The sequence below is a fragment of the Sinohyriopsis cumingii genome, chromosome 9, assembly GCF_028554795.1.
Source record: "Sinohyriopsis cumingii isolate HCF-2022 chromosome 9, ASM2855479v2, whole genome shotgun sequence".
NCBI lineage: Eukaryota > Metazoa > Mollusca > Bivalvia > Unionida > Unionidae > Sinohyriopsis > Sinohyriopsis cumingii.
This window is the reverse complement of record NC_142969.1, coordinates 90067576-90084085: the sequence shown is the minus strand read 5'-3', so window position 1 is coordinate 90084085 and position 16510 is coordinate 90067576.

Here is a 16510-nt window from a genome sequence, read left to right as displayed (position 1 = left end):
GGTAGACATTAACATTCATATACTGGTAGACATTCGCATTCATGTACTGGTAGACATTAACATTCATATACTGGTAGACATTAACATCCATATACTGGTAGACATTGACATTCATATACTGGTAGACATTAACATTCATATACTGGTAGACATTAACATTATTGTACTGGTAGACACTAACATTCATACACTGGTAGACATTAACATATTCATTCATAGAAAGTCACAATCTTTAAATCATTCATATACTGGTAGACATTAACATTCATATACTGGTAGACATTAACATTCATACACTGGTAGACATTAACATTCATATACTGGTAGACATTAATATTCATGTACTGGTAGACATTAACATTCATGTACTGGTAGACATTAACATTCATATACTGGTAGACATTAACATTCATGTACTGGTAGACATTAACATTCATATACTGGTAGACATTAACATCCATGTACTGGTAGACATTAACATTCATGTATTGCTAGACATTAACATTCATGTACTGGTAGACATTAACATTCATGTGCTGGTAGACATTAACATTCATATACTGGTAGACAGTAACATTCATATACTGGTAGACATTAACATTCTTGTACTGGTAGACATTAACATTCATATACTGGTAGACACTAACATTCATACACTGGTAGACATTAACATATTCATTCATAGAAAGTCACAATCTTTAAATCATTCATATACTGGTAGACATTAACATTCATATACTGGTAGACATTAACATTCATATACTGGTAGACATTAACATTCATACACTGGTAGACATTAACATTCATACACTGGTAGACATTAACATTCATATACTGGTAGACATTAACATTCATATACTGGTAGACATTAATATTCATGTTCTGGTAGACATTAACATTCATATACTGGTAGACATTAACATTCATATACTGGTAGACATTAACATTCATATACTAGTAGACATTAACATTCATGTACTGGTAGACATTAACATTCATATACTGGTAGACATTAACATTCATATACTGGTAGACATTAACATTCATATACTAGTAGACATTAACATTCATGTACTGGTAGACATTAACATTCATGTACTGGTAGACATTAACATTCATACACTGGTAGACATTAATATTCATGTACTGGTAGACATTAACATTCATGTACTGGTAGACATTAATATTCATGTACTGGTAGACATTAACATTCATGTACTGGTAGACATTAACATTCATATACTGGTAGACATTAATATTCATGTACTGGTAGACATTGACATCCATGTATTGGTAGACATTAACATTCATGTACTGGTAGACATTAACATTCATGTACTGGTAGACATTAACATTCATATACTGGTAGACAGTAACATTCATATACTGGTAGACATTAACATTCTTGTACTGGTAGACATTAACATTCATGTACTGGTAGACATTAACATCTATGTACTGGTAGACATTAACATTCATGTACTGGTAGACATTAACATTCATATACTGGTAGACATTAACATCCATGTACTGGTAGACATTAACATTCATGTATTGGTAGACATTAACATTCATGTACTGGTAGACATTAACATTTTTGTACTGGTAGACATTAACATTCATGTATTGGTAGACATTAACATTCTTGTACTGGTAGACATTAACATTCATGTACTGGTAGACATTAACATCCATGTACTGGTAGACATTACCATTCATATACTGGTAGACATTAACATTCATGTACTGGTAGACATTAACATTCATATACTGGTAGACATTAACACCCATGTACTGGTAGACATTAACATTCATGTATTGGTAGACATTAACATTCTTGTACTGGTAGACATTAACATTCATGTACTGGTAGACATTAACATTCATATACTGGTAGACATTCGCATTCATGTACTGGTAGACATTAACATTCATATACTGGTAGACATTAACATCCATATACTGGTAGACATTGACATTCATATACTGGTAGACATTAACATTCATATACTGGTAGACATTAACATTATTGTACTGGTAGACACTAACATTCATACACTGGTAGACATTAACATATTCATTCATAGAAAGTCACAATCTTTAAATCATTCATATACTGGTAGACATTAACATTCATATACTGGTAGACATTAACATTCATACACTGGTAGACATTAACATTCATACACTGGTAGACATTAACATTCATATACTGGTAGACATTAATATTCATGTACTGGTAGACATTAACATTCATGTACTGGTAGACATTAACATTCATATACTGGTAGACATTAACATTCATGTACTGGTAGACATTAACATTCATATACTGGTAGACATTAACATCCATGTACTGGTAGACATTAACATTCATGTATTGGTAGACATTAACATTCATGTACTGGTAGACATTAACATTCATGTGCTGGTAGACATTAACATTCATATACTGGTAGACAGTAACATTCATATACTGGTAGACATTAACATTCTTGTACTGGTAGACATTAACATTCATATACTGGTAGACACTAACATTCATACACTGGTAGACATTAACATATTCATTCATAGAAAGTCACAATCTTTAAATCATTCATATACTGGTAGACATTAACATTCATATACTGGTAGACATTAACATTCATATACTGGTAGACATTAACATTCATACACTGGTAGACATTAACATTCATACACTGGTAGACATTAACATTCATATACTGGTAGACATTAACATTCATATACTGGTAGACATTAACATTCATATACTGGTAGACATTAATATTCATGTTCTGGTAGACATTAACATTCATATACTGGTAGACATTAACATTCATATACTGGTAGACATCAACATTCATATACTAGTAGACATTAACATTCATGTACTGGTAGACATTAACATTCATATACTGGTAGACATTAACATTCATATACTGGTAGACATTAACATTCATATACTAGTAGACATTAACATTCACGTACTGGTAGACATTAACATTCATGTACTGGTAGACATTAACATTCATACACTGGTAGACATTAATATTCATGTACTGGTAGACATTAACATTCATGTACTGGTAGACATTAATATTCATGTACTGGTAGACATTAACATTCATGTACTGGTAGACATTAACATTCATATACTGGTAGACATTAATATTCATGTACTGGTAGACATTGACATCCATGTATTGGTAGACATTAACATTCATGTACTGGTAGACATTAACATTCATGTACTGGTAGACATTAACATTCATGTACTGGTAGACATTAACATTCATATACTGGTAGACAGTAACATTCATATACTGGTAGACATTAACATTCTTGTACTGGTAGACATTAACATTCATGTACTGGTAGACATTAACATCCATGTACTGGTAGACATTAACATTCATGTACTGGTAGACATTAACATTCATATACTGGTAGACATTAACATCCATGTACTGGTAGACATTAACATTCATGTATTGGTAGACATTAACATTCATGTACTGGTAGACATTAACATTCATGTACTGGTAGACATTAACATTCATATACTGGTAGACAGTAACATTCATATACTGGTAGACATTAACATTCTTGTACTGGTAGACATTAACATTCATATACTGGTAGACACTAACATTCATACACTGGTAGACATTAACATATTCATTCATAGAAAGTCACAATCTTTAAATCATTCATATACTGGTAGACATTAACATTCATATACTGGTAGACATTAACATTCATATACTGGTAGACATTAACATTCATACACTGGTAGACATTAACATTCATACACTGGTAGACATTAACATTCATATACTGGTAGACATTAACATTCATATACTGGTAGACATTAACATTCATATACTGGTAGACATTAATATTCATGTTCTGGTAGACATTAACATTCATATACTGGTAGACATTAACATTCATATACTGGTAGACATTAACATTCATATACTAGTAGACATTAACATTCATGTACTGGTAGACATTAACATTCATATACTGGTAGACATTAACATTCATATACTAGTAGACATTAACATTCATGTACTGGTAGACATTAACATTCATATACTGGTAGACATTAACATTCATACACTGGTAGACATTAATATTCATATACTGGTAGACATTAACATTCATGTACTGGTAGACATTAATATTCATGTACTGGTAGACATTAACATTCATGTACTGGTAGACATTAACATTCATATACTGGTAGACATTAATATTCATGTACTGGTAGACATTGACATCCATGTATTGGTAGACATTAACATTCATGTACTGGTAGACATTAACATTCATGTACTGGTAGACATTAACATTCATATACTGGTAGACAGTAACATTCATATACTGGTAGACATTAACATTCTTGTACTGGTAGACATTAACATTCATGTACTGGTAGACATTAACATCCATGTACTGGTAGACATTAACATTCATGTACTGGTAGACATTAACATTCATGTACTGGTAGACATTAACATTCATGTACTGGTAGACATTAACATTCATATACTGGTAGACATTAATATTCATGTACTGGTAGACATTAACATTCATATACTGGTAGACATTAACATTCATATACTGGTAGACATTAATATTCATGTACTGGTAGACATTAACATTCATATACTGGTAGACATTAACATTCATGTACTGGTAGACATTAACATTCATGTACTAGTAGACATTAACATTCATATACTGGTAGACATTAACATTCATATACTGGTAGACATTAACATTCATGTACTGGTAGACATTAACATTCATATACTGGTAGACATTAACATTCATATACTGGTAGACATTAACATTCATATACTGGTAGACATTAATATTCATGTACTGGTAGACATTGACTTTTGTGTACTGGTAGACATTAACATTTATATACTGGTAGACATTAACATTCAAATACTGGTAGACATTGATATTCATATACTGGTAGACATTAGCATTAATATACTGGTAGACAGTAGACATTAACATTCATATACTGGTAGACATTTACAGCATCATTATCATGGATAATTCAGTTTCATGGGTATAGAGAAATTCTTAACATTGAAGTTATTTTCATAAAGGAATAGGAAAGATTATTAGTGAAATAATCGCATCACAAATTAAAATGCACACTCATAACTATTGCTTTTTGCTAATGCACAGTAAAAATAGAGTATAAAGTTTTAATTTAACAGTAAACTCATTGACCCCTACGTCTTTAATGGTCTGTTCGAAAGGAATTGTCCAACTTCACACTACAATGTCACTGGTCCATCTGAGTGAAATAACATTAATGTCAGCAGTACTCACTTTGCTGAAAATAAAAAGAAAGGGTTGTGTAAGATTTTTAATTCCATAGCTGTTTAATAACTTTCAAGCTTGAATTAGAGACCAAATTAACTGCATCTGGCTGGGGGAGGTAAGGGTATGCAGGACTGACTGCAACTGCTGTTTACAGAATGAATGTGTGACAACAGCCTACAAAAATTCATCAAACCTCCAGTTAGTAAATATGAATGTTTTCTGACGAACATGGTCATATGTTTAGGATGTGAGAAATTTCTTGTCTGGCGTGTTGTGAATTCATTTATTCTAATGGTTTTGCAACAAGATGGCATTTCATCAGATTATGTATTCATGGACAAAGGAACGGACAATATTGCTTCTTCAGAAGGAAGGGACAGTACTGTTTCCGCAAAACTAAGGGACAGTACTGCTACCACAGAAGGAAGGGACAATATTGCTTCCATAGAAGGAAGGGACAGTACTGCTTCCACAGAAGGAAGGGACAGTAATGCTTCTACAGAACTAAGGGACAGTATTGGAACTAAGGGACAGCACTACTTCCACAGATAGGAAGGGACAGCACTACTTCCACAGAAAGGAAGGGACAGCACTACGTCCACAGAAAGAAGGGACAGCACTACTTCCACAGAAGGAAGCGACAGCACTACTTCCACAGAAGGAAGGACAGTATTACTTCCTAAGAAAAAAGGACAGCATTGCTTATACAGAAAAAAGGACAGCATTGCTTATACAGAAAAAAGGACAGCATTGCTTACACAGAAAAAAGGACAGAATTGCTTACACAAGACTCCTTGTTCACTGGGTCGTTAAACTCAGTTTTTACCAACTATGAAATCCATACAAATTTTGCATCCCATAAAAAAAGTGATTTCGCAGATCATATAAAATATATTGAGTCTGTGAAAGTTTGACATCCTTGCCTTTATGAAAGACAATCAACAGGTCTCCAGGAAATGTCTGCTAATCTATGTCAGTATTCACCTATAGTTTTGAAATGAACCCTTAAAAACATGTCATTTTAAAGTGGAAGTTGCTCTTCCATAATATAGATGGATCCACCTTGGTATGGCCTGAATACATAACTACTGTGACATGACTAGACTGGTACCTGAATACATAACTACTGTGATATGACTACACTGGTACCTGAAAACATAAATACTGTGACATGACTACACCGGTATGTACTGAATACATAACTACTGTGAATGACTACACTGGTACCTGAATACATAACTACTGTGACATAACTACACTGGTATCTGAATACCTAACTACTGTGACATGACTACACTGGTACCTGAATACTTAACTACTGTGATGTGACTACACTGGTATGTACTGAATACATGACTACTGTGACATGACTACACTGGTACCTGAATACATAACTACTGTGACATGACTACACTGGTACCTGAATACATAACTACTGTGATGTGACTATGCTGGTACCTGAATACATAACTACTGTGATGTGACTATGCTGGTACCTGAATAAATAACTACTGTGACATGACTACACTGGTACCTGAATACATAACTACTGTGATGTGACTATGCTGGTACCTGAATACATAACTACTGTGACATGACTACACTGGTACCTGAATACATAACTACTGTGACATAACTACACTGATACCTGAATACATAACTACTGTGATGTGACTATGCTGGTATATACTGAATACATAACTACAGTGACATGACTACACTGGTACCTTAAGACATAACTACTGTAATGTGACTACGCTGGTATGTACTGAATACATAACTACTGTGACATGACTACACTGGTACCTGAATACATAACTACTGTGACATGATTACAGTGGTACCTGAAGACATAACTAGCGTGATGTGACTACAATGCTATCTGAATATATAACTGTTGTGTTGTGAATATACTGGTACCTGATTACATAACTAATGTGATGTGACTACACTGGTACCTGAATACATAATTACTGTAATATGACTACACTGGTATGGCCTGAATACATAACTACTGTGACAATAATACACTGGTATTTGTAATCACAAAAGACCAAAATGATTAAAGCCAACTCAACCATAGCCGAAAATCACAAGACCGAATCCACTCGGACTGACCCTATAGGACAAGAAAACATCTACTCCCATAATGTATATGCGCAAGAGCAGCAACAAATAATAAGATAATTACAAAATGTAATACCTATATAAACGGCAAAGTTTTTACTGATGATCACTGATTCAAGTTGTGACAGATATGTGCAGCTACGTACTTAGGTTTTCCCACTGCAGACAATTCGTATGTGCAGCATGGTCTGAGTTTTGCTCAGTATTTCGAAATAACTAAAGCCGAAAAAATGTACCACCCTCAGGTAACATTGTATGTGGCAACGAAACTCGAGTACGTTTTTGACCATGTATACATATTGATATAACTCATACACAATTCCATGACACATGTGCTTTGGGATTTATCTGTATGCTAATGTTATTACAACCTATTTATTTTAATTTCAGCATTGTTTTCCTAAATTACCTGCTGTGTAAAATGTATCTCAATGACATACAATTAAGTTTTTGGTAGTTATTGTTTCATCTTGTTTCACCATAATCTGTTCTCCATATTAATTTATTACAACTTATAAAAAGGATAATCAATCCGTATAACTGCGTATGTTCACAGTATTCATTGTGCTCGGGAAGTTATGCCATGACAGCATGTGATTGCTTGTGACGTGTGTAGGTTTTGACAATATTGCAAATGTAACACTGGTAAGTACACTTTTAAATATATACATAAAGTTTCATGTTAATAAGACTATGCTTACGCTGTAAAGGTAATATACAATATTGCCACCAATATCAACCATATTTGATAACATATATGCGACCATGACTCTTGACCTTCCTGTCTTAGAAAGTTTGGCATTGGGAAGATGAATGAGAACGGGCAGCGACTCCTAGAGATATGCTCGTACCATGAGTTGATCATCACCAATTAATTATTTCAGACAAAGCCACAGCACAAAGTGTCTTCGAGGCATCTCCCGTCCAAATACTGGCACCAGCTGGACTTGATCAATGCGAGACCGTCTGCCATGAAGGGTGTGCTTCTCTTACCTGTACCTTCCATAGCGCTGACTACAACACTGACCACTCACTGGTGCGCTGCAAAATGATACTTCAGCCAAAGAAGATACACCACTCGGGGCAAGAGGGTAAACCACGCAGTGATGTGAACAAGACGTCATATCCAGACAAGGCTGAGGAATTCACTTATGCCCTCTCCAAGATGTTTGATTCAGAACCTCCCAACAGCAGTGCAAAAGGGAGACATTGTACAGCACAACAATATGGATCTTTGGTAAGAAGCAGTCAAGGAACAACAACTGGGTTGAGGCTAACTCCACCACACTCACGCCAGCCATAGAAGATCATCTCATTGCTCCCCTGCAATACAAGTGATCCCCCTGTCAGAAGACACTACAGGCATACAGGTCTACCAGAAGCAAAGTGCAGAGATTAGCATGGCAGTGTGCCAGTAAATACTGGCTTCAGCTCTGTCAGAGCATCCAGTCAGCAGCAGATATTGGAAACATCAGAGACATGTACAATGGCATAAAGAAAGCAATGGCTCCCACGAAGAAAGTGACAGCACCACTGAAGTCTTCAGCAGGCGATACCATCCACGACAAGGGCAAGCAGATGGAGCGTTGGGCAGAGTACTATTCTGAACTGTACTCCAGAAAGAACCACGTGACCAACGACGCCCTCAACGCCATTGAAAACCCGTCTCTCATGGCCGAACTGGACGAGAAACCTACCATGGCAGAACTAAAGAAGGCATTAGAGAAACTGTCCTTAGGTAAAGCCCCAGGGAAGGATAGCATCTCAGCAGAAGTCATCAAGTGCTGCTCACACACCTGCACGACCACCTATGCAAGTACTGGGATGAAGGTGCAGTGCCTCAGGACATGAGAGACGCCAACATCGTAACCCTGTACAAGAACAAAGGCGACATAAATGATTTCAACATCTACAGGGTCATATCCCTTCTCGCACGCGTCATCCAGAACAGACTGCAGACGCTTGCTGACAGAGTGTATCCAGAGTCGCAGTGCGGGTTATGCGGGGAGAGGTCCACAATCGGCATGATCTTCTCCATCAGCAACTGCAGGAGAAATGCAGAGAACAACACAGACCCCTCTTCCTGGCCTTTATAGACCTCGCCAAGGCATTAGATCTGGTCAGCAGAGATGGACTCTTCACTATCCTGGCGAAGAGTGGATGCCCTCCAAAGCTGCTAAGCTGCTAAGCATGATCCAGTCTTTCGACGATGACATGAAAGGCACAGTGCAGTACGATGGCTTAACGTCCTACCCCTTCGACATCCGTAGCAGAGTGAAGCAGGTCTGTGTCCTTGCCCCAGCGTTCTTCGGCATCTTCTTCGCTGTCCTGCTCAAGCGCGCCTTTGGGACGCCCAAAGAAGGGATCTACCTGCACATGCGATCAGACGGCTGACTGTTCAACCTGGCACAACTGAAGGCTAAGAGCAAAGTGCGTGAAGCAACCATCAGGGACATGCTCTTCGCAGACGATACTGCTGTAGCCACTCACACAAAAGCTGAGCTACAGCACCTGATGGACCGCTTTGCTAAAGCATGCGATGAGTTTGTGCTGACCATCTGCCTAAAGAAAACAAACGTGATGGATCAGGACGCAGACCCCCAAGCATCATCGTCAAAAGCTACAAACTTGAGGTAGTCAGTCAGTTCATGAACCTCGGCTCTACCATCACCAACATCCTCTCGCTCGATGCTGAACTCAACAAGCGGATTGGAAAGGCATCAACAACTCTCTCGAGGTTGACAAGGAACATGTTATTGCTTATGGTGGAAGAGCCTTAACAAACAATGAAAAGCATTGGTCAATTACTGAACAAGAGTGTTTAGCTGTTTTGGAAGGCATCAGAACATATCATGTTTACCTATCACATCATAAATTTACTGCCATTACAGATCACAAAGCAATATCGTGGCTTAAGACAGTTTAAAACACTTCAATCTATAGAAAAAGAATTAACAGAAATTACATTATACTACAGTAACGAAGATATCCAAATCCTGTCTGGAGTACACACTAAAGATAGCACATTCAGTGATCCTTCTTCAGAACTAACAGATATCGCCCAATATCAACGCGCGTGCCTTGATTCCATGGACATGTATGTTTACTTAGAGCAAGGAATATTACCAGAAAAAAACTCGTCGCACAAAAGCTATTCCATATGAAGCAAGTCAGTATGAACTTATCAATGGTGTCTTACATCGTTTTTTTTCCAGCCTCTAGCAAATCACAAAACGTCCTCAGATCAACTCATAAAACAAGTTGCTCTACCAACAAACTTGAGACACGATGTCCTTCTGTCTTATAAAAATTCAAAAGCCGGTGGTTGTCAGTTAGGTGTCCAAAGAACATATCAAGCTATCAAACAAAAATACTATTGGCCTAAAATGTATCAAAATGTGTATGACTACATTACATCATGCTCTCAATGTCAACTCATTAAACGGGACACAAATGCTCGAAAGGCCCCATTGCACCCGTTGCCTTCGGAAGATGTATTTTCTCGGTGGCACATGGACATTTTGTGCATGCCAAAAAGTAAGGAAGGTTACCAGTATATCTTATTGATGACAGACAGTTTGTCACATTGGCGTGAAGCCTTTCCCTTGCGTTCTCAGACAGCAACAGAAATTGCCAGTGTTTTGTACAACGAAATCTGCACACGTAATGATGCACCGCGAACACTTGTCAGTGATCGTGGATGAAATTTTATGTCTCAAATTGTCCTAGCACTCTGTGAATTATTTCAAGTAACACGTCACCATACCAGTTCATATCACCCTCAAACCAACGCTGCTTGTGAACGTATGAATAGCACAATTAGTCAATCCTTAAGACCCTACTGTAGTAAACACCAAGATGATTGGCCGTCGTTATTGCCCAGTATAATGGTGGCATTCCGAATGAGCCCAACAGTTAACTCGACTGGCTACTCACCTTATTACATAATCTTTGGGAAAGAAATGACTTTATCTCTAGATGTGTCTCTTACATTTTGAGAGACTGTCCAGAATCAAACACAACAATACATAGATCAGTTAATTCAAAAATTAAAAATAGTTCAAGAATTAGCTAAAGCAAACACCAGCGAAGCGCAAAATACAACCAAACAAAGGTTCGATCAGAAAGCGAAGGAACCGTCCTTTCGCGTTGGAGATTATGTCCACCTACAAATCTTTCATATACCCGTAGAGTTGTCAAAAAGCTTTACCCCCCCCCCCCCCCGATGGGAGGGTCCGTATTGCACTACTCAATTAGGTCCGAATAACACAGATTGCACCTTTGTTCCGACAATAAAGAAATGAAATCACTTGTACAAGCCAACAGACGTACGCATTATAAAGATCCTAGGGATTATCGAACTCCAACACCGAATGCAGCCGACACAGTCCCTCAGTCGACTCAGGCACCATATGATCAAGCGAGAAATGGTGACGAACCTACTGACAATAGTGCAGAATGGTACTCAGTTGAAAAACTTTTGAAATCCAAATGGATTTCAGGGAAGAAATATTACTTGGTTAAGTGGACCGATGGATCCATGCCATCCTGGCAACCAACGGAGAATGTCTCTCGGGCATTAAATGAAGAATTTCACAGAACACGCAAACAATCGAATACTCGTCGCAAACGACTAGGTCGAATATTTCGTCACTGAATTCAATACGAAATTCAGAAGGAATTTCTTCGTAATTGGAGAGATAATTCTGGTCCTTTCCGCCAAACCGTCAATTCCTCATGCCTTCCTTTTCTTTTTTCTTCCCTTGCCGGCAAATCTCTCAAACCTCTAACTTTTTCTTTAAGGTATGGGTGGAATGTGGATTTGGGTCGTAGGGCTGCTTCTCCTAACTCTGAATCCAGGGTCTGCAGTGGATGAGCAAAGATTGAATTATGGAGTTATCTTCCAGGCTCTCCCACCAGTATATTGTTCAGCCGTATACGTATTACAATGAATGTACAGTTTAACACAACAATCTCATTAATTAATGAGTTATTACCAGAAGGTGTTTTTCAACCTTCAAATGTGTCAAAAAGGGCAATTTTGCCTTTCATTGGTGAAATAGGTCAAACCTATTTGGTTTGGCCACAATGGGAGAGGTTGCCACATTAGCAAGTCACATAAATATGCTGACGAGACAGACTAATAAAATTCTTTGTGCTCTTGCTCGACATGTAGGTGACTTTTCCTCCTATATCTCACAAGTCGATAATCGATTTAATAATATGTTAACAGCGATTGGTCGAAACTCGAGAACGCTTCTCCTATTAGAGAAAGCGATGATTAAAAATGAAGACAATATACGTCAAAAATATCAGAAATCAGAAGAAGTCATTGCCACTCAAATGCTAGAATCTCAGCAAATTAGGCATGAATTGGAGAAATTACAATTAGCAACAGCTGAAGTGTCAGCAGGCAAGTTACCTGCTATACTGATTTCACCTCATGTTTTAGCGGAATCAATCAATCAAATCGAGACCATTATATCTACCGATTATCCGGGTTATTCAATAACGCCGAAAGATCCACGTTGCTATTATCAGTTTGGGTCATTTATAACGACGCTTAAGGATCGCGACCTATATCTTGCGCTACAGATTCCAATTTCGTCCCGACTGCGCCCATTCGAGACGTATCGAATTCAATCATTTCCGGTCCCAATTAATGTATAATCAAAACACACGTTACACAATTACTTGATTTACCCGATATAATGCTTGTATCTGATGACCATCAATTTTACACAACACTAGCGTTATCAACCCTAAATCAATGTACCGGTAAGGACATTTTATCCGTCATACACTTCAACACTTGTCTCATCCTAAGTGTGTCAATATTCTATTTCTGGATGATAAGATAATACCCATCAGACCTGTAACTTCCGTTTTATGACAAACCGCGTAGTACCATATATTCTCGATATCTCCTCAAATCAAATATTAGTTTACCTCATGGACGAAATAATACTCGAATGTCAAAATCGACGTCGCGTTATTAAAGGTTGTCGTTTTTGTATTACGAATATTCCGTGTCACTGTGCAGTCTACGTCTATGACATATGACGGACACATCACTACTTGTTCCGACAATTCGACAGAAGTTACTCAGCTTCACCCAATTAACTTGGCACTTTTACAACAATTTTTCAGTTCTACGCATTTAGCAGCCATCGTGGGTAACACCTCTTTTGACAATCCCGTGACTATTTCCTTAACTGAATTCAAACGTTATGAGCACCAAATGTCACAATTTTTCGCTTCAGATAAGGAAATTGATTTACGTCTTAAGAAAGTAGCTGCGCGTACTAAAAGCGATCAAAGACTATTTTCGTCTTAAGCTGAAACAATGTTACGTGGTGAAATCGCTATTGACAGCAATTCTGAGTCTGATTCCCTACATATTATGAATATAATTAGTTTTCCTTGTCTATTCTTAACACATTGCAATGGTTTGGCTCATAGGGCGTTTTAGAATATTTTCGACTGCACTGTTACCTGCACAAGCGACAAAAGCCCAATCTATAGTTAACTTCCAGTATACCATTGTAACTTCGAGTTCTCCTCCCGATCGGTTTACTACGGTTTCGAATGTACTCACTTGGGATCATTTGCTATTTTCAGTTTCAATCATGACATTTTCCATTGCCCTTGTCCAAGTTTATAAATGGATTTCACAATCCAATGCGCGAACTAAACTTCATCTTGAAATTACAACAGGAGTTCAATGCATAATGGTTGATATGCTTCATCTTAGCCTATATCCTTCATATTGGACCGTCAATGATTGATAACCTTCATGTCACGAGTTATCTTCGACCACGATTACATGTCAGAGGGACAGGTTGTAAGCTCACCAAAGCAAACAGTAACTCTGAACTAACCACGCCAACCTCGCTTCGTATTGATCTTGTATCCGCATACAAACTTCGTTCAATTTTTAGCCAGCCCTTTCGTGCTTACGTTATTTGGACACACGATGACTTTTCTATAAGAAAATAATTAGGTCACAAATTATATATTTTTTGTTTTGCTTTTGTCGAAATTGGCACTGTAACTCTGGACATATTCCAGAATAGATCGTGTGGTGGGAGACTGTTCTGATTCATTTTATATTTGTGTAATATAACTGTATACTATTTTATAAATATCGCGCTTTACGAGCAGGTGCAGAAATCCATAAAATACATTTTCTCGTAACTAAATGTCAACAACTGTAAGCATAAAATACACTTCGCTCGTATCTAACTCTCAGTAATTTAGATTTGGGGGAAGCTGCTGAACAGACAAATTATTATATCAATAATGGAAAAGTTACGCAGATGGTTCACACGATGGCCCTGGGAAAGATCAACGGTCTTGCTCTGACTGGACTGAACGAAACCAAAAACTGTATAAATAGAGAAGCGGGCTTACAAAGGTTTAGTTCGTTCCTCGAGTCAGAACAGCTCTGTCTTTTCCTTACAGCGATTCCGTACCACATTCCCCAAGATGTAGCCGTATCTATACGGGTATTAGTGAGACCCTTATTAGAAAGCCTGAACTCCTTCTTCTCTCTCTCTCTCCCTCTCTCTAACCCTGGGCAAAGACATTTCTTAACTTATGAGTAATCCCTTCTCATAGCAAGAGATGAGAAGAAGGTTATGCTGCGAACCATATCATGACATAAACAATTATTTATTCTAGGAATACCCTTGTTGACGTACAGAGAGGCTAAAAATAACAGAGGGAAAATCAGTTTTACATGCAGGCTATGCAGAGAATTTAATCAGGTATGATATAAAGCAACTAAAATATAGGAAATAGTTTTTATTACGTATGACCATGACGGTGTTAAGCGAAGACAAAGACGAGCCGGTGAACCCAACTTTGTTGTGTATATATAAACAAGTAAAATTATAGTTAATTAATTTCTCTTAACATTCACGGCGATTTATATAGAATGGTGATGACAAGTCTTAACACTATTTTGTTCATGATGAGCATTTATTAGAGTCAAATTTTGCGTTAATAAATATACCTTACTCGTTTACAACAGGTTCCTGTAACCACAGCTGTATCAGATGAAGACCAAGACAAGCCAGTAGACCCGCCTTGTTTTGGAGTTAAGTGCAAGTGTTTTAACTTCATAAGGCGATACAAGGAATTTTAAGGACACTTGTAATAAGGTAAACAAAGTAAAATTGTGTTCATGGCGTATTCATGTTGTATATATCAACAAGTAAAAATATAGCTGATTAATTTTTCATCAAACTTACGGCGATTATCCATAAATGGTGATGTGACATCTTTAATTTAAAAGTGCCCTGATTTGGCTATTGGCGGTATGGGGGGGGGGGGGTAAAGAGCACGGATACATCCAGCGACAACGATCGACCTAACTTAAGCAAATTGCAAGTTTTCTCACATGCAAAGTTACAGCCTGTCTGACATTGGAATCGAACCTGAGCTGGATGAATTCGTAAGGCGATGAATCAAACCACTTGGTCATCGACTGCCTTAATTTTTATATTTCCATAGGCCACAAGTTGCTGTTATGCATGTGACAAAAATAAAAAATAAATTATTATCTGGTGCGAGGAAAAATAGATAATGGAATGGTTTTTATTGTTTGATTTATTTCATAGATCCCTAGTATTGGCGAGTTGTCGAATGATATTCATGTAGCCGAGTAAACGGAAAGTGAAGCGGAACCATATGGGACAAGTACGATTGTCCACATTCCCGACATCCCCGACACAGACACTTCATTCTATATCAGTGACATAAACATTGATCCAGTGAATCTTATTGAAGAAGAGTATGTATATGCAAGTAATACTAGTAATATTTGCAAAGAGTATGATAAACCTTACTATAAACTTGATTTTGAATTCCTTGGTAATCATATACAAACACATGAAACATGTGCAACCTCTATACTTCTTTAAAACATAAATGCATACATTTTGTATGATTGGTTGCATAAAATTGTTTATTTAAAGTCAATGCACAATATTTTTACTGAGACGATGGTCGAATACAGTGG